We start from the raw sequence: 18,927 nt of genomic DNA, 5'->3' as shown, positions 1-18,927 counted from the left end.
AAAAAAGGAAATCATAAAAGCCAGCTTGTGGCACAGACGGGGCACACTGCAGTCGGGCATGCAGATTAGAATGTGTGCATTCACGTATGTGTGCGCCTGATTATGCACAAGCTGTGCATTTTATGAGTGAGTGTCGCAGCAAGGGAGAACATTGCTCTGTCAATGTTTGATGTCGATGTACTGTCTGACACCAACATCTGCAGTCAGCTCGGTTATTATTCTAGTTGCAGAAGAGTCTTCTGGGTTTGGGCCAACCTTATATATTGGCTATTGCTGCTATATGGCCTTGGTATGCAGTTCCCTTTCCCCTGCTCTTTTCAATACAAATGGAAGGGGTGGGTGGGGGGTATGACACTTTATCACTTTCCACTAGCAGTGGGTGACACATCACATTTCTCTTCATATTAAAATCAGTATATTTTTTTGTTGTAATGAATGCTTAGAAATGAATGAATTCAACAGTTATTGAGAAAATGTCATTACTGTGAAAAGCGTGAGGTCATTAGGCATGGTTAAAACTAAGGAACAAGTGATTCATGTTTAGACCGAGTAACATTCCAGGTATTACATTAAAAGACACCATTATCCAAATGTTTCCAGTTTGATCATGATCCCGTTTGTCTAGCCAATTACTGTCTGGTACGTGTCTGGGTCTAAATTTGTCACTGTAGTGCCAGATAACAACACTCGTTTGTTGAACCAATTATTCAAAAGGATTCTGTAATTGTAAGGGCTATTTTGAGTTTGTGTGAAAACAAAAACCCCAGGGGGAGCAGATGGCAGGCAAAGTGCTTCATCCATGACACCGGATGGTCGATTTAGTATCCCGACTTAAGAAAGGATGTTGATTGAATAGCACTGATGTGCTGACAGAGTGCTGTTACTTGTTATGTGGCTATATTTACCTCCGCCCAAGTGTGACAATCCATTAACTTGGAGCAACTAACATGTCACTTTAGCATGCGCCAGCGATCGCTCATCAATGCATAACGGCTACGCGTTGCAGACGCGTGTCGACCAAACACACAGCTCACACACCACTCATATGGACACGCGGGCACCCATCATCTCTGGCAGAATGCAAAGGACGAGGGCACACATACATCAGATTCTCAAGCACGAGTCTGTCACACTTGTCACGGAGTCTGGCATTTGCATTTAGATACATTCTGCTGTATTCATACGCTGACACACACATGCACAAGCGCAGGGCTGGCGATTTGGGCCCTTGTTATCTTGGCAATCTTGTTGTACGAGCTTCCATCGCTGCACTTAAGTGGTCTCTCAAGAGAGCGGGAAGAATAACTCAGATTACAGTATTATGGTAAAGAGAACAATACAAGTACACCCGCCTTCTTAAGCATAGCTCCCCACGCCCAGCCCTGTTGAGACCCAACACAGAGTAACCGTGGTTAAAAGTCCAAATATAACACTCACCTAAAAGGAACTTCTGTGGCTATTAAGTAGGATATTAATATTTATAGTGTCTGCCCATTTAGTTCTGTGTGTGTGTGTGTGTGCATGTGCGTGTGTGTCTGCACAAAATCGAACCACAGCATAGCCCACTGCAGCTTCTGCCTGGCTGTATGGAGCACAAACTATAAAATGGCATGAATTAGATATGAGCTAGGATAGACACATCGCACATTCCTGTTTGTTTAAGCTGTTGCCGCCACCACCGCCAACAAAACCAACACCTGCCACTTCTACCTGCTGGCTCGCTCACACTGTGCAGAGATTAGAGGACGGAGAAACCAAACAGCATATCCAGATGCAACAGGAAATAGATGTCACAGTAATATAGTGCGGCAGCTTCGGCTGGAAAGAACAGACAAAGTTGGATGCTGTTATCATGGTCGATCAACAGCAGGTCTGGCGCTACGCCGTGGATTGGATCTCTGACTGGGTCTATATGATGACATGGACATACAGGGCTGTATAGATGGGGGGTGTGCAGATACAGGACAGAGCCGGTCCCACTCCACTTGCGCTGATTGATTTCCCATCAGTTTTGTATCCCTGATAACTGCATGGCTGGAGGCCTGCGATGGCTCCAATATCTCACCGCAACCCTGTGCAGCTGGGCTCTTTGTGTGTGTGTGTGGGGAGGGGTGTGTGTGTGTGTGTGTGTGTGTGTGTGTGTGCGTGTATGTGTTTCCGTCCCATGTGTGTGAGTGCATCTTTGTGTTTCCTTCAATCTATGAAGTGAAAAGGTTTGTGTGGGTGTGTGTGCTCGCTCAACCCAGCCTGGTCCAACACACAATACGTCGGTCTGCACTACTGCTAGTGATACACGCTGAATGCTAAACACGTCTCCACCCACCGCTACAGCTCACTCCTCCTCTCACGACACACACTCACATCGCCAAATAGTCTCGGGTAACAAATTAGCTGAGACAAACAATAAGAGGAGACAGAGATAAGGGAGGAGACTTTCAGTTTCTCTCTTTTTGCGGAAAAAATGCGCAGGGAAGATGTCCTTTTTTCCCCCTACTCATTTATCTCAAGCTAACCTAATTGCGATGCAGAGCTCACGCAAACACGGCGATCGGAATGAGGGCTGGTGTGCGTCAACGTGTCTTTTGTCTTTTGACCTTGGTTTGAAGGTGCTTCAGTCAGCTTAATGATATGACCCCCCCCCCCCCCCCCCTTCCCCTCCAGTCTGGGTGGAGGCCTTAAGGCAGTAAAGGATAGCACTACAGTAGAAGTGAAAGGAGATGGATCTTCTTCTTGGTCCTGTTCACCTCCATGTATGGAATCCCATCAGCTGAATGTTTTCTTGTTCTCATCTTTTTTAAGGAGTCCATTTATTAATTACCTCCAAAAACATAGCACTTTCCTTGCTTGTCTCTGCTGACAGGGTTGGGGTCATATCTCATTGTTACGTATGCATCTCATCGAATGCCGAAAACTAAACAGGATTTTCTCACAAACGTTTTTAGGGCATGGTAAGAAAATGTTTAGCTTTCATGACTCTTGTTTAGTTTGTTGAATTGTGCGTCTTCTGAATAAATATGTATAGATATTGTTTTGTGTGTGGGTGGGTATTTGTGCCTATGTCTGCGTGTGCTTGTTTGTGCATGATTAAGGAAAACGCAAAAGAAAATGGTGTCAGCTTATTCTCTTGAATTATGTTTCCCCAAAACTGCGGTACCATTTGCATAGGACGATGTGATGCAAATGAAAGCACTGACTGCGTGGCTCACTAACAAGGTTGGTGTTTTTGATCCATAATTAAACAGTGTTTTCCTTTCATAGAGTTTGTGGTGCTAAAGCAGTGAGCTGGTTGCCAATGGATGTTTCCCCCCCCCCCCTTCTCACCCCGGCCCCGTTATTGGATATTACGGCCCTGCTATCGATCGTTGGTGCAGTTTGGCTATTGATTGGGAGTGGACGCCATGATGTCGGACGAGGGGTGAGGGGGAGGGGAGCGATTACAGCGCCCAGAGTAGCGTCCGAAATACCAGTGGCTGAGAACGTATGGATGAATGGATGGATACGGAGATGAGGGGATGGAGAGGTTGAGGGGCGTGGCCCAACATCGCCAACTGAGTCTGGTTGGTGCTGTTGCGGTGGCGGCGCCCGGTCGCAGCACAGAGCCAAAACTGTAGCACAGTCGTATAGCCGCATCGCTCCGTAACAACAAAATGACAAAACCTTTGCAAGGGGAAAGAGCATTGGCATAATTAATTTCTCCCTCCCTCGCCTTCTTGCACACAAACACACAGAGACACACAGACACACACACACACAGACACACTCTCTTCCGCTCCCCATGGAAGCCACAACAGCAGTTAGATGAGTTCAGAGTGAGTAAGCACATTGACTATTCCTGACACGTGCCCCTGCCCTCCCCTTGTCTCCCCCGCCACCACCCCACACCCCCTCTCATTGGTGCAGTTCATCTCAGCCTAATATTCTCTGTGACAGACATTGCCTTGCCAATTGTCTTCATTTGATCATTTCAATTGACCACAATTCACGGCGGAGGCGATGGTGGGGATGTAGGGGAAGGGGGGGGGGGGGGGGGGGGGGGGGGGTTTCTGTCGGCTGATGGGCGAGATGAGAGAGAGAGAGAGGGGTTAGAGAGTGTGCATGAGTGACTGTAAAGGCGAGATAGGATGCAGATTGAAAGTGTGAGTGTGTGTGTGTGTGTGTGTGTGTGTGTGGGGAGGGGGGGTGATGGCTAGGAGGTTGTGTACATTGGGGTGGTGGGGGACGGCTCTCTCCCTCTCCCCGTGGCTGGACGGCCTGTCCTGTGATGGTGTGTTTAGAGCAGTGATTGCTTCCTGCGTGGGGAAAGGCCCCGCATTTTAAGTGGCTCATAAATGGGGATCTTGTGCCTGCTCCCTATACTGGCACCCAGCCATTTAACTATTCATCCATCCATCCATCCATCAATTCATCCGTCCATTCATTCATTCATTCATTCATCCATATATCCATTCATCCATCCATTCATTCATCCATACACCAATTCATCCATCCATCCATTCATTCAGCCTATTTATCCATCCATCAATTCATCCGTCCATTCACCCATCCATCTATCCATTCATCCATCCATTCATCGGCATGGTTACTAGAAACAGGCCCTGGCCTGGCACGCCAAATGCAATCAGATCCCCCCCCCCCCCGTCCCACACACGCACACAGCCTAGCTCTGAGAGGCTGGCGGGGGGGCCCCGGAGGGTTTTTCGTCATCCCCCTCATCATCATCTTCATCATGTGACACACGCCGCAGAGAGGTGTTAGAATGAGCTGCGGGAGACGCCGCTGCCGCTGCCTCGCACAGCCACCGCTGCATCAGTGTGGCGGCTGGCGGAGCGCGCTCCCCTATGGAAACAAGTCTCCCCCCTGTGTGATTGGTATAGGGGGAGGTAAGCACGGGGATAAATACCCTCGGATTCAACGGTGCCTATGTCCCCCTGGTCGTTGGCTGCTTGGTTTCGGAATAAAAGAGGTGTGTGCGTGTGCGTGTGCGTGTGTGTGCGTGTGTGTGTGTGTGTGTGTGTGTGTGTGCGTGTGTGTGCGTGTGTGTGTGTGCGTGTGTGTGCGTGTGTGTGCGTGTGTGTGTGTGTGTGTATGGGGGGGGGGGGGGGGGAGTCAGGAGCACTGTCCTCCATACTGAAGGCTTCCGATTGAAATAAATCTCAGCTCTCTGTTTTATTGGATAATAAATTGGGCATGAACGATGGATATGTGCGTTGTTGTTTATCCTTTTAATAAAAGCAGAGTGTTCCGTACAATTGGCCTTACTGCTGCCTGTGCGGTTTAAATAATTCAGAGGCAGATCAACACACAAAAGCAAAAACGTAAATGCCAATTCATGGTTTGGTGTTCTGCAAGGACACAGAAGACGATTGTGTTGTGAGCCATTATTTCTATTCTCCTCCCCACTTCAGTCCTGCCCGTTCTCTTGCTGAGTGGAGATTGTAGGTTGTAGGTTGTAGGTTGCCACACATGCAATCATCAACTTAATCATTATTAAACTCCAAGCATGCCTAATATAAATGTAGGATTACATTTGTGTGTGTGTGTGTGTGTGTGTGTGTGTGTGCGTGCGTGTGTGTGTGTGTGTGTGTGTGTGTGTGTGTGTGTGTGTGTGTGGGCGCGCGCGCTCATGCGTACCCGTGGATACCTATGGGAGCTTGTTAGAGCACTGCTGGCCAAAAAAGAAAAGAAAATCATTCCTGGCACACACGGGCGGTTTTTCCTGACTTACATCATCATCAGATTACATTTCGAGATGTACGAGTTGGCGTGACCCGCTGTGCGCATGAAGACGTCTAGCACCACGCGCGCACGTTGGTTCGGCGGACGGGGTGCTGTCTTGATGCTGTCATCGTGATGAGTGGCATGTCAAGAGAGACTCAGCTTCGCCGGGGCCTTAACTTCTCCCGCGGTAACTCCCGCTGGCGCAGAGCCAAGGGTGAAACGCCTCGTGCCCGTCACGAGCTGCATGGCTTCCTTTGCAGACGGGAGGCACGAGCCGCTGCTGAGCGGACACGCGCTGACTCTTCAGAATAAAGAGCTGCCACAAATAGCGCCACGAGACTTTTTTTTTTTTGCTTTACTCCCATAGTGGGAAAAAATACAATAGAATTTCAACGTTTTGGGTATTTGATTCGGAAAGATTAGGGTAGGCTTACCAGTACTTCCCACACATATGCCGTTACGTATAATTGAAAGGGCTTGGTGCATTCATCATCATTTATGTATTTTTTTATTTTTTTATATAGGCTAATGTTAACAGGTACGCCTAGATAGAACAGACTTCCCACACCGTCTCAAAACCCTTGAACACGGTTTCAACAACAACATAAAGAAGTAGCCTAACAAACGCAATGTCCAATATTTTGCCTGTAAAGTTAGAAGCGCAACCGGAGGCAGAAACAGAGGCAGAATACTGCGGCGCAGCGATTTTAAAGACAAAATAGTGCAGTATCTGGCCGTAATACATTTAAAACAGCGGAACATTGAAAGAGAAAGCACACATGAATAAGCCCTGTATCTTCCATGACCAACACGGGAAGCGGGAACGATGTCAGTGTGACCCACTCCTCGTGCTCGTGAAGCCGTGTTAACGCACACACGCACACACACACACGCACACGCACAGGGCGATAGCATGTTCCGAAACTGTTCTGGTCCCTCAACACAACCACCGCCGATAGAGAGGCAGAGAGAGAGCAACAAAAAAAGAAGCTAAATATACCGAGGTCGGTGGTTTCTTTTTCGTTATCAAGTACATAGGCTTACCTCTAGTGCTTATTCTCCGTCCAGAGTGCTGAATATCGCTATTCCCGGGCAGTGCCCTGGAGACGCTTAGTAATCCGCTGAGAGCCACTGAAACGCAGTCCAAGTCATGCGGCCGTAAGTTACATCGAAGAGCCCCCCCCGATCCCACTTCTAGCCGAGCACAACACGGGGAAAGGGAAAAGATGAGGGGAAAATAGAAATGCAAACCGACAAATTGCAGGTCGCCTTTAGGGACTATAAAGCTGACTCTGGCTACGGGCTGCTTTTGCCCGGGTATAGTTTGGTCTGCTATACGCTATTTGCTTCTTTCCACAGGCAACCACAACCACCACCACGCTTCTCTCGCTCCCTTCTCTTCTATTTCCACCAAGCCTCACTCCTCTTTCCCATCCTCCCCCTCTCGACCCCCCCCTCCCCTCCCCTCCCCCTCCCCATTCCTCTCTCTCTCTCTCTCTCTCTCTCTCTCTCTCTCTTTCTCTCTCTCTCTCCATCCCCACACGGGAAGGGAGCTGAATAGAATTTATAGTCAATATACTTTGTGAGTGTGATAATGAATGGTATTTTGTGTCTTTGCATTCCTTTATCACATCAAAATGCTGTAGTACATGACAGCAGCACTCATAAAAGGTTTAAGTGGGGGCTGTGGCTATGTTACATTATTAGCTGACAAAAAATCCCATCCACTGACTACCTAATGCTATTTGCAATCAATGAGAGACAAGCAAAGGGAAATCCAACGTGCCTTGCCACTAGTTATTCTGTCACTAGTTATTCTTACGCTGTTCAAGTTATTGAGGAACACAAACATATTTGCAGCCCAAAAAAAAAAGTTTTTTTTTATTCAAGCCACTTGAGAGAAGTCATAGTCTTGATAACATCCTGATATCCACTTTTACCTTTTGCACCGATGATATTTGGCTGTGCTATGGCCTTGGCTATGCAGTAGCTTATTCAGAAATATGGCCCCAGCCTTGGGTTCTACCGATAAAATTTCAGCCAATCAGACGCTCTCGCTCCCTTCGCTGTTGTCGAATCCGCTTCGAAAAAAAAAGCCATAACAAATGTATGAGGAAAGCCGTCCGTGTTGGGCTTCCTTTTTCATCTTTTAACATAGTTGCTCAATCTATCCCAGATTTAAAACAGTTTTCAGTGCTCCGTAAATTGCTCCACTTTTCATGGCCTCCTCAGTCCTGTTTTTAAGCGCGGAAGAGAGCGGTGCTCCTTGTCATGCTGAACCCAAAGTCCCCCCCCCCCACCCCAGATGGTTGATATCAGCGTGGTCTCACGAGCACAACTTAATGCCCATTTTGGCGTTAACAGCGCGGAGAGAGAGAGGGTGGTGTGACGTAGCATCAGGGGAGCTTTGATGGTGAGAGATCTGAAGGTTATCTTCGCCTCTTTTTATTTTTTTCTATCCCCATCCACGTCAAAGTGAATGCAGAATGAGAGGTGTGAAATATTGAGCTTTCCCCCCGACGGTCGACATAACTCTACACCTCTGCAGCCTCCATATGTCACTTTCCCTTATTCTTTCTATCTTTCAATAAGCCGAGTGTATTGGTGTTCCAGGGAAGGCCATTCTTTGGATGTTTTAATCTGAGCCATGTACTTCCCTTTCAGACCGTTTTCTCTGAAACTACAAGCCGACTGCTGCAGAGTATACGTCTGCAGCACATATGCTTTTCCCGCTCAGCACTCTCAGCCAGACATTGCTTTCAGCGATCAACCCCGAGCCGCCCCTCTCTCTGGGGCCTGCGCTGAATTAGCATGTTGCGTTTAAAGCCAAGGCGTTCGGGGCTGAATACCAACACACAACTCGTGTGTATGAGGTTTGCGTGTCAGCAGGTACGAGTGCTGGTTTAGCTGCTAGCCTGCTGGCTAGCTCTGCCGTGCAGGCTAGGCTTAGCAGCGCCTGATAAACTTGACCCATTGTGGGTTTCTTTTTTACAAAAAACCAACCCCGTGTATGGCGCAGGAAGATTAGTTGGGGGGGATTTGACATGCTCTGGTTGCCCTTGCTTCGCTCCCGGTCTTCCATCACTCTCTTTCCAAAGTTTTGCTCCTTCTCCCTCATTAAGCTTCAACATAACAGGAGATGGTACTTCCTTTTGGGTAGCGCATGCACACGGTTCTGTGCACGTCAAAAGATGAAACACACCCGGCTTTACTTTCTGAGGCTATGGGTCATTGCTGAGCTGGTATGGGATCAAACCCGGTGCCTTTCATCTGGGAGGCTCTCCAGCCTGCCATCTGAACCTGGGTCCATAGCGTCGACTGTATCCTTCACCACCAATGTTTTATATTTTGTTGCGTTTACTTTTGCTATTTTTGTATAAAAAAAATCCCCACGAATACATTAGTTTCTGTAACTGCGTGTTGTCCGTTTCTTGCTTGCTCTGCCTCTTTATTATGAGCTGAGCTTGGATTTATTTGCACATTGTAGACCACATAGCTATGGCCGTGGATTTTGCTGTGTTATGGGTACAAAGCAAATTATCAAATTATTTTGTTTATGTGTGGTAGTCCATATTTATCCCAGCCAATTGCATATTGGTTGGAGAAAAAAAAAATACAAAGATAAGTGTACTGTTTTCCTACTAGGGTAGGGTGGTACTAGGGTGGTAAATTGAGTCAGCTTGAAATTAGCATTATTGTGCTATATACAAATGCTTTCTGCAGTAGAGCTGATGAGAACGTTGTCAAACAACATGTTTGGATTGTTTTCCTGTTATAAAATCATTTAGTATTGTATTGTTTCAAGAGGAAATCATGCCGTCATCTCGGCTAATCACATTCTACGATTAAATACAATCAGGTTCATACAAGTTTTCTTCCTAGGGTTACAATATGTATGATTAGTAATCTGGTTTTTAATAGAAAAACATAATGATCCTCATGGCTAATCATAATGAAAGACAAGTACAGATAAGTTAATCCGATCCTCCTTCTGTGGTATGACGTGTGATGACAAGTGACATGTGTGTATTCATCAAATCCAAATTGATATGCCTATCATATATGCCTAACCTATCAATTTCCGGGGTATGTCCCCGACGCCATGCCCCCCCCGCTCCCCCCATGCCCGCCCACACTTGTGGCCCTCCTGGGCTTTCTTTCATCTGGGGCGTAAACATGGCTTCTTACCACTTCAAAAGAGGGGACCTGCAGCCCCTCTCGTCTCCCTGTGCCAGTCCAAGGTGGTCTTACACACACACACACACACACACACACACACACACACACACACACACACACACACACACACACACACACACACACACACACACACACACCACCCCTGACAGAGGTGGGGCAAGGGCGAGCAGCATGCACAGCTGGCTTGTGTGTGTCTGTCTGTCTGTGTGGGAGGGGGTCTTTCGAGGGAAGTTGTACGCATTGACATTTTTCTGTTGGTGTGTGTACGAAGCCCCTGGGAGGATGGGATTGGAGACGTGTGCAAGTAAGAGTGCGTCAAGAGAAGGTCATTCTTTGGTGATTCTGTGTGTGTGTCTGTGTGCGTTTGTGGACTTAGGTGTGCGAAGGTGCGTAGGTGTTTCAGAGCAGTGCTGCTTGCATGTGAAGCGCGCCAGTTTTGGCTCAATGGGCAAGAGTCACTGTGTGTGTTTGTGTGTCAGCGTGTGTGTGTTCATACTAGCAGAGGCAGAGTCTGCTTTTGTGCGTGGACCGAGTGTGCTCGAGAGCGGAAGTGTGTTGCCGTGTGATACAGAGAGATTGAATAGAGGCAAGGTAAGGGGGAGAAAAGGATCCAGTTGTTGAAGGGATTATACGGCGCACGCGTGGCGGCAGCGGCGGCGGCGGCGTCTAGGCCGCTCGCATGCGGATAGACTGATACGTTGGCTCTCGTCGGGTAAATCCAGCAACCGAATTAGCAGAGCACTCCCTCACCGTGTGTGTGTGTGTGGGGAAGATGGGGTGCTCAGTGAAATATCAGCAGAAAAGAGCCGGCATGTCAGTACCAGCGTGATAATGCATTTCTGTTTGTATTTATTAGGCAGGAAGTTGGCATTCGGAACCCTGCTTCTCCTTTGAAGCGGTTTGTGTTTACTTGTGTGTGTGCGCACACGGTTTTGTGTTTGTGGGTATGCGTGTGTGTGTTTGCGTTTGTGGGTATGCGTGTGTGTGTGTGTGTGTGTGTGTGTGCATGTGCGTTTGAGTGTATGTCTGTGCCTTTGCGTTCAGATCATCTAGGTTTGTATGAATTGCCGTGTCGCCGTGTACGCTCAGTAATCTTTTATTTGTCTATGTTTTTGTTTGTATGTGGGTGTGTGTGTGCGCCAGTGTGTGTGAGCGCGCTGATGTGTGCGTGGAGGCGTTGCGGTGCATTAATAGGCTACCTGACACGCTCCCCAGGGAGCACCTGTTACAAGATAAAACACGGCTCAGATCAGTATGTCGAGTTTCTGGCAGAATTATTCTGTGCCGTAAAATCCTTTTCATATCCAGTTCAAATTTGATAACACTGATTGGAAGACACAACTCTGGTCACGTTGGCTGACAGATATTATGGCTTTGATTGGTTTATAAATATAAATCTATCTGTAACTATGATTATTAATGAAGGAATCCCACCCACAGTCATATTTATGCGGCTTTGTCCCTTGTGTTTTCAATGCATTTGCATGCTTTTTGGCAAGATCTGCATATACTGTATGACGTCAGTTTTGCACATGAAATGGTTTTGTGGGGGTTATATATAACGGTAGGAGCAGTGAGCATTCTGGGTTGAATGAAAAAAAAAAAGCAATAGGGAGAGAGAGAGAGAGAGGGGATGGAGGAGAGATCAGAGCACAACTAATTCCAGAGAAGAAGAGAAGGGATTAGCAAAGGGTAGAAGAAGAACGGGGCGTGGGTGGAAGCGGATTGCCTGGCCAGGTAAGCAGTGAGGTGAGGCATAGCCCAGCGGCCCACTCACTACCCAACACACCGGAAAGCTTCTGTTGATTTCCCCCTTTTATTCTTTTTTAAACCTCCCCCAACCCTCACCCTCCCTCGTTCGATTGGCATTATGTGGACTCTGGTGGGATTTCTGCTGCATTTCCTGCTGTGTGCGGTCTGAGGATGTGTGTGTGTGTGTTTGTGTGACTCTCTGTTTGTAAGTGTAACTGTCTGTGTGTGTGTGTGTGTGTGTGTGTGTGTTTGTGTGACTGTGTGTAACTGTCTGTCTGTGTGTGTGTGTGTGTGTGTGTGTGTGTCCGTGTCTGTGTGTGTGTGTGTGTGTGTGTGTGTGTGTGTGTGTGTGTGTGTGTGTAGCATCTTGCTATAGTGGAGCATCTTGAGCTGAAGGTGTGTTGAGGTGTATGTGTGATGCGGGTGGTGGGGGCCTGATTCAGAAGATGTTAAATGGGAACAGCGGATGGCGTGTGGTGTTCCTCGGTCTGATCTGATCCAGCCCTCCAGCACTGCCTGTACAGCCAGTGGTGCTCCTCAGCTCGACTTATGGTAGTGGCCAAAGGGAAGCAGTGGCTCAGCAGGGAACAACCGGTTAGGTTGCTAGTTCTATCCCTGGCTCAAACCAGCAAGTGTCACTCAGCGAGACGCCTAATGCGATATTTATAGCCGCAGCGATGTGCTGTTTGTGAAGTGAGTGGACAGTTCATACACGGCCATTGCACTAATAGGCGCTGTGGCTCCGGCAGTATGCGCAGTCTGCTCTCAGGGCACTTTGTCCGAGTTTTTTGCGACAAGCGACAGACTGCCTCATGACCCACTGGCGAGGGTCGCAATGGTGTAATTTTTTGGTACGCACACGGCGGCTATAAATGAGGTGTGAGTGTGTAGCCACTAATTGTTAAGCGCTATCAAATAAAGTCCATTTGCAATAAAGTCAAGCAGCAGTGCAATGAGCAGGACCAAACAAGGATATTGGTGGATACGGACATGGACAATCATGTCTCTAAAATGAAGCCTCGCCTCAGTGCTTCCAGTTTAACAAGCGTTGCAAAGTGCTTTGCTTGGAATTCTAACTTCTAACTTAATAAACTGTGCTCCATTCTGTCACATCTCCCGACTATTGAGTGTGTACCCTGTGAAAGGAGTATATTAAGGACACATATGTTTAACCCTGATGCTGATTCCAAGTTGTACAATTTCTGTCCCCTCCCAAACCCGTCCCTACAATCCATTTAAATACAATAGTTTATAGGCTAGTTTTGATTAAAACTAGCCTATATCTGTTTGATTGTTATTTTGTATGATTATGTGCAATATGGTACAAATCTCACTAATAACATAATTACAATTTGTCTGACTTTCTTCATAATCGAAAGTTGGGGTGCCTTAGGGCCAAAAAGGTTGAAAACCATTGAACTTATTAATGCCCTCCTCTCCATCCAGGGAAGGAGAGAAGCCTCCTGCTATGGGTTTCCCCAAAGAGTGCTCCCTTTTCTTGGCTTGGATCTGTTGGGAGTTTATCTCCCCTCTTGGGAGGGCTCAGAGTTAGTCAAATCTCTGCCTGTGAATCCCTTTGAGACTTTAACTGTGATTAATAGCGACACAAATAGCCTTCACATGAAAAAAACCCAGAAAGCACTCCTACCCCCTGCTGTGATCGTTTACTGTTTATTTTAGCTGGTGAGCTACAGTTGGGATGTGGAGACTCTGATTAATGGTGACTGGCTTAAGTTTAAGGATATTTGTTTTTTCCATGTATTTATTGCAGTTCTTAACTTCAAAAGAATACATTTATATACAAATCGTCAAACATGATTTCTTACTCTTGCCTCCCATGAGTGAGACTTCGGAGTGCTGGTGACAATCACCACTTGCTCTGAATGAATAAATAATGTAAAATATAAGCCTCCGCACGTGTCCAATGGGAGCTGTCCTTGGTGCTGAAGACAATTGAAACAAACATTAGGTAACAGCTAAGATCCGGGTTGATGAACGCTGTTGAATATTTGTTCATACTACCACTTTCTAAACCATACAATGCTTGCATTGGTCCCTTGGAAGGCTTCCGGACAGAAACATACCTTTTCCAGCCAGTAAGGTCTTCTGCAATGCGGCTCGTCTTCAATGACTGTCTGGACTGCGGGTGTTCATGTACCAAAGCCACATCGCTACCACGGGTTCCCCCCACGCCCAGAGGCCTCTAACCACCAGGGACTCGCTCAGGCCTGGCTCTTGGCCTGGCTGAGGGAGAGCCCTGAGGAACACTGAAGCACCGTGATTAATAACATGAAATATTATTCTTACAATATGGCCCCAAAACAAGATCCAGGAGAGAACGCAACGAGAGAACCAGAGGAGGTAAAGAGAACACGGGGAGAGAGAGAGAGCGAGAGAGAGAGAGAGAGGGAGAGTGAGAGAGAGAGCACCGATTCACATGGGGCCTTGTTTGAGAGCAGAACTTAACACCTGCTCGATGATGAAAGCTGTGTGTAAGAGGGAGCCCGCAATGCTCCCACACTGGGGCCAACGTCAATGGGTTTCCACCCAGACTCGTTAGGAATACAATGCTTTGGCTTTGGCTTACAACCTTTGTGTAGTGAGAAGAGAGAGAAGCAGAGAGACAGAGAGACAGAGAGACAGACCCAGAGAGCGAGAGAGAGAGGTTCTGCTGATCCTCAGACATGGGTTGGGGTGTGTTTCCTCTGTTGGGAGCTGGCAGCGTGAGGACGGCCGGCCTTTCACATCCACAGCACCACAACCGCTCAACACACACAACCAGACACCGTAAAGGGGCCTTTGGGTAAAGAACACGTAACCTGTGTCAAATGCAGCGTGAACAGCAGACAAAAAAACCCGCGGGGCACCAGCCCCCCGGAGCAGGGGGGTTTGAGAACGTGTTTGTTATGCGTGTGTGTTGGAGTGCGAAGATAGGCATTTCATTTGCCTGGTGCAAATTGACATTAGAGTAATCTTTTAATCTTCTTATGGTGCTAACAAGACGGGTATCATTTGTGGGAACCTTGTGACTGAGAGAAATCGGCTTTAAAGTCCAAGGTAAAGAGGAATGCTCATATACAACTTTTTAATTATTTTTTGCGATACTTTTATATATTTTCCGTCGTGCGCTCTGCCTACATTAACATAAGTCTTTCCTTTCTTAAAGACTTATTTAGCAGCCTAAGGCCATTTGCAATAATCTTATGACTATATAGTATACATGTATTCCTACACTCATTCTTGCATTGAGAGCTCATTGTGATTCTGTTTGTTCTCCTTGATCAGTTTCTTGGTCAGTGATAGTTTTGACTTCATTCTCTATGCCATTTACACATTTTCTGTCTATTTTAAATCTATTTTTGCAACTTAAGTCAAATGGATGTGGATTTATACAAACTACTATATCTAGACCGAGTACTGTAAATCTGATATAATATAAAAACATTGTGAATATAGCTCGATTAGTTTTTGACAGAGCGAAATGATAAACTATTCATCAGATTGGACAACTTATTTTTTATACACATACCTAGAGGAATTCATTATGGGGAAACAGCCCACCGTGATGGAGTTGGGTCTGCTATAGGGTCGTAAGGCTTCTGTGAGATTCAACAACATACGGAAGCCCCCCTGAGACGGTACGCTGAAACCTTCTACTCATAGAAATAATTGAGTCTGGATCAACCTGAATCCCGTAGAGTCAAAGAATGGAGTGATTTGTCAGTGAGGCTCATAGACCGTAAGCTGGGCTTTCTATGGGTGAATGTCTCCTTTTTCCAAGCAGAGGCAGACGTGATCGGTTGTTTGTGGTCTTTATCAAGCCTTTTTCCTCAGGGTGGAACAGTCATTGAGTACAACCTTTTGATGAACGACGCAAATATCGAATATATTAAAAAAAAAAGAACAAGGAAAGGTCATTTTATCAGCAGGTCTTTGGAGATGTGTGGATATAGCAAGAAGGAAGAATGATTGGGAGGATTAGAACGCTAAGCAAATTATCTCTCACTCACACACACAAACACACACACACACACACACACACACACACACACACACACACACACACACACACACACACACACACACACACACACACACACACACACACACACACACACACCCTGTCCCGCACACACACACCAAGCCAAGTCAATAGTCAGTAGGCTATGGCAGCGTAGCTTATCTGGCCAAATGTTGACACACTTAAAACTCAAAGAGAAATGTTTACACGCTTAAAACTCCATGAGAGAGAGTTTAAGGTCAACTTCTGTAATTAAACAGTGTCGTTTGAATTGTTTCATGTTATGGTCACCGCAGCCTTTCATTTGAATTAAACAGGCTATCACATGTTAAAAAACATAAAATGTTTCCATTGCGTTCAAAGATAACCAGTTGTTACAAGCAAAGATAAGCCAAATGCCAAAAGGTGATGTAATTGATGGACAATATGTTGACTCTTCGGCTAAAGGTGTAAATTGTATGCTGCTGGATTTCTTATGCATCAGGGTACTAAACTAACCAACATGTGACAACTTTTATTTTTTATTTTTTGAAGTTCTCCATCTGCAATTGTAAGCAGTATTTTATTTCAATTGAATGCAGTATTCAACAAAATAAACACATTTACAAAAAACATCCAAGCAAGATGTGAAACAAGTTGTAATTTTTAGAAAATTGTAGGAAAACTGAATACAATCCCTACACACCAATCAGACTAACTTAGGAACAGACATGCACATGTATACATTTAAGGCTATTTAGCGGACGGTGTTATCCAAAGCAACTTATAACAGTGCATACACACACCGACGACGCAGTCAACCACGCAAGGCGACAGCCAGCCCATCAGGAACAGTTAGGATGAGTTGTCTTGATCGGGGACACCTCAACACTCGGCTAGGAGGAGCAGGGATTGAAGTAGCAACCATTCGGGTACAAGTTACCCCACTCTACCTCCTGAGCTAAGCCTGCACACGTCGGAAACCGGATAGTTTGTAAACTTTCTTTGTTCATAACACCAGCAACTTGAGACCGATTATTGCCTCTCCCGTCCTTGACATTTGTTATGAAGCTATAACCTATAGGGTTGAATTCATTTTGATTCATTAGCAAGCAAGCAAACAAGACATCAGCTCTCTATCCGCACAGTGCCAAGCAAAGGAGGGGGCGACAATTATCTGTCTTTATGACAAGACTTTGTTGAATACTCAATTCTGATTGATCAATCACGGCATTTTATTGTCTTTTATTTCTGAATAGCACACCGCTGCTATGAATAACAGATAGTTGCTACAGTTTCAACACTAGAATTGAACAGTATTTATTTTGGGCTCAACTATAAAATCTTTTTCTTTTTTGTGTGTCTATGTCATTAATTCTGCCAAAGGGAAAGGGGGTCAAAAAGTAAGAGCAGGTTTCCAGAGGAGAGCGTTTGAAGGGGAGGGGGGGGAGAGGGACAGGGGTGGGAGATGGAGGGGGAGATAATTAGAAGACGATAACGAGAGGAGTGGTGGTGGCCGACGCAGATAAGATGGCGAGAGGTGAAGGGCAGAGTGGCAGCGGCGCAGTAATGAGAAAATGAACGAGACACGGAGTGAACACAAAGTACCAAAAAAAGAAGGTAAAGCCAGGAGAAGAAATGGGGTAATTTGAAGCGCTTCGTTATAGGCCACCGGGTCGATAGCCTGGTGTCTTTTAATCTGACTTGTAAATGTTCCCCCATCACTGCCGCCCGCGTCCCCTGGCTCTCGTCTCTCCCCCCCCCCTCTTACATCTTGTTGTTCCGTATTGTATTTTTTTAAACTTTGCAGTTAGGTAGCAACATGACACATGGCCTGGCATTAAATGTCACAACAGATCAGCGTTTGTGGCAATCTTCTCACCGCTCGTGTGGGGGTCAAAGAGCAGCGCGGATAGCGGATAGTGTTCAAGCGTCTTGTCGCGTCCGCATTTGACTTTCAGCTGACCTTCTGCTTTGCTCTCTGTGGATGTTGCTGGATGAAGAACTTGTAGAGTCCGCTGCCATGGTAACTCTTCTAGCCTCATGACCACACATCCTGTTTGACAGTATTATTTACTGGCGATTCATGTTATCCAGTGCACTCAAATCAAATGGGATGTTGTTCTGTTACTGTTCTGGAAACGCAGTGCCTCACGTTATGTTGATCCTGTTATGATAATGTTCGGTAAAGCCACGCAAACATGAACAGCAAGTGAATGTAGCTTCTGTTAAAGCTATTGTTGAAATCCACAAATAATACCAGGTACCAAAAGGTACATATATTTTCTTCCTCCTGATCCTATGTCTGACATCACCAGGGAGCGGTGTGTGTGCCGGTCATCCTGTCACAGTGCCTTCATCCTGGGCTTTTGTTGTCCCTAAGCACATTAACGCGATTCACAGGTTTCCTTTCATCATCATACCTTCTTTCTCTGTTGGATTTAAATAATGGACTCTACCAGACGGTTCTCGGGTGGTCACAATCTTCAGCAGGGGTGGGGTAGGGAGGGAGGGAAAGCGCGATTCCCAACTGAATCACAAGAAAGGCTTATATTCCACTTTTGTGACTTATTTTAATGAGTTTTTTGACAACAATGGTAAGGTTGCAATCGGTATTGAAGGTAGTGTCTAGCACCGTTGACTGGGCCGACAAGGCTTGTGAGCAGGAAAAAAGCATTGCATAACAGCCTTGTGCTCTCGCTTTGAGGTAGCCTAGGTTACAAATTCTATGTTTCGATTTTCAAGAGATATTGATTTGATCATTCTATATACATACTTTGTAAGTGTCTGAACATTAGCATGGGTTAAATTCTGAAGCACGGCAACTGCTAATATATTATGAAAAAACAATAGGGGATTTTGATCTTATATTCTTCAGGTTGTGGCAGCAATCTGCCATAACAATCTGCCTTTTTAGAGTCTTGCTATTGAGATGGTACTAACATTTTAGAGGTACCCATATGTTCATCCTAAGAAGGTTTTTCAGGCAGAAAATTCCTGAATGATGGTTAAAACCCAGAGGCATTCTATTACGGATAGAATAAAATAGCACCTCTAAAAGACTATATTACTCCAACAACCCACAAGAAACTATTTAGGCTGCTCCAGCAGGGCTTTATATACACCTAAAGAATAATCAAGCAGCCTATCGTAAAAGTGACATCCAATCTTTCAAAATAAAAGTATAGCAGCTATTTAAAAAGAACTGAATTGCATTTTAGATTAGAAAATAAAACACGCGTACAAAAGGCTTTATT

The sequence above is a fragment of the Pollachius pollachius genome (assembly GCF_949987615.1).
Source record: "Pollachius pollachius genome assembly, chromosome: 16".
Lineage (NCBI taxonomy): Eukaryota > Metazoa > Chordata > Actinopteri > Gadiformes > Gadidae > Pollachius > Pollachius pollachius.
Note: the sequence above shows the minus strand (reverse complement) of the source record.